General features: G+C 50.5%; 1 protein-coding gene across 2 annotated transcripts in view; it reads left to right on the top strand.

Moving 5' to 3' along the window:
• Positions 1-1823, top strand: part of NFAM1 (NFAT activating protein with ITAM motif 1) — a 15971-nt gene that overhangs the window by 7800 nt on the left and 6348 nt on the right. The window lies entirely within an intron of this gene.

Here is a 1823-nt window from a genome sequence, read left to right as displayed (position 1 = left end):
GCTCCCACTCCCTGAGCCCAGTAGCAGCAGAATCATAGGTAATAGGATTGCAGTGGCTCTCCTGAAATGTCAGGCCCAGACCTCAGCCACCTCAAGTAACCATGACCCCTAATCCCATTTACAACCCATCCAGCTCCACTTAAAATGGATTCCTTTTTCTCCTTTTACTCCCATGGGAGGGCTGCTCCACTAAGAAGGGAAGGGTTTTTTTTCCCCTGTGATCTGTGAGACAAATAAGGAGGAATAAAATGAAAGTAAGTAGAGAAGGATGTTGCCTGAATATTAGGAAACCTTTCTGACTGCGAGGTCTACAAGGGCTGGAAAAGTCTCTCCAAGGAAAACCTGTAAGGTTTGCTGCATTAATCATTTAAACTAAACAAAACGAAGCTCTGGAGAATGTACTACAGAGAGGAGCAAAGCTCTGCCAAGGAGGCAGGAGACCTGATAGGGGGCAGATATGAAAAAGAGGATGGGCCTGCTCCCTTCTTATTCTCACTTCGCGGATGGGGGGGCACCATTTTGTGGCCCTTTCATTTTTGGAGTAGAGGTTTAAAAGAAAGCACTATCTATTGTACATGATATGTTTATTCTGGGCAAAAAGCAATGCTCTGGGTAAAGGAGTTTGCAGGTTATAAACCTTTTCATTTGTATCAAGTAATTTCTTTTTAATTTGAGCTTATAAAAATCGGTAATGGATGGGAAAAGCCAGTTCACCGAGAGGAAAAAAAAAAAAAAAAAAAAAATCAAATCCATTTCTCGCTCAGTCGGCCTCGTCATGCATCCTTAGCTCCATCTTAATTACATGTTTCATCATGTTGTTCTGTTCAGGAGGCCCCACTAAGGCTAACGCAGCAAGCCAGCAGAGCCAGCCGTAGGCACAGGCAGTCCCAGGAGCTGGCTGGGCCCCTGCGCTTGCAGGAGCCCCATGGACCTGGCCCAGCCGGCCTTCCCCCGAACCACACGCCAGCTCTGTGGGGCTCTTAGCCAGCCCCGTGTGCAGGGCAGGGGGCTCAGCCCTCCTTGGCAGAGCTGCGAGCAGCCTTGGACCATCTCCTGCATGCTGGAGGGGTACCAGCCCGCCCACTGGAGGTTACTTTACCATGGAGCAGCTGCTTGTGGGGTGACTCGTTCAGGCATGAAGCAGCAACTCCTGCCGCAGACACCGCACATGGTGAGAGCAGGGCAGCGAGGCGAGGAGGGGGGAGCACGGGGCTTCGAGTTGTGACGGGGAAGTTAATGGGGAAGAGAGTGAGGGCCCTGGGATGGAGACCCTGCGTTGGATGGGCCCTCAGGACAGGTGAGGGGAGTGGAAAGTTGACAAACCTTATTTCCTTTGAAAGATGACTCTGGTGCCCTGCTGCTAAATTTTATTGGGACTCTGCATGGCATAAACCCAGCCCTGAAAACTGTGTTGGAAATCAGGTGCACTGTGAAAACCCGTTGGTGTTAAATCGGGTGTTGAACACTCAGTGCTTAATTCATGGGGAGGAGAGAAATCTGTGGTCAGCATTGGGGTAAGCAAAGGCAAGGAAAAGGGAAGAACAAGTGAGAAGTAACTCCAAGTGATGAGATAAAGAAGGAGGTCAGAGATTGGGGGATGGGACAGGAGGCCGTCACGTGCCAGATGTGCTGTCTCTGGGGGAAAGCAAGAAGTCAGAGTCTGGAAGAAAGTTGAGTCAGGGAACCACAGTGTCCTTGCAGGCCTGGAGCTAGGAGCAGGAGCAACGGGAGGCAGCACTGGACATCAAAGCAAGGGCTTGGAACGGGCTGATGCAGCTCATTAAATCCTCTGTGTTATCCTACATGGCAGCAAGGCTCAACCC

This window comes from Egretta garzetta, unplaced genomic scaffold (genome assembly GCF_000687185.1).
Source record: "Egretta garzetta isolate BGI_Z169 unplaced genomic scaffold, ASM68718v1 scaffold51, whole genome shotgun sequence".
Classification (NCBI taxonomy): domain Eukaryota; kingdom Metazoa; phylum Chordata; class Aves; order Pelecaniformes; family Ardeidae; genus Egretta; species Egretta garzetta.
The sequence above is the reverse complement of the archived record's forward strand: the minus strand, read 5'-3'. Positions and strand labels throughout refer to the sequence as shown.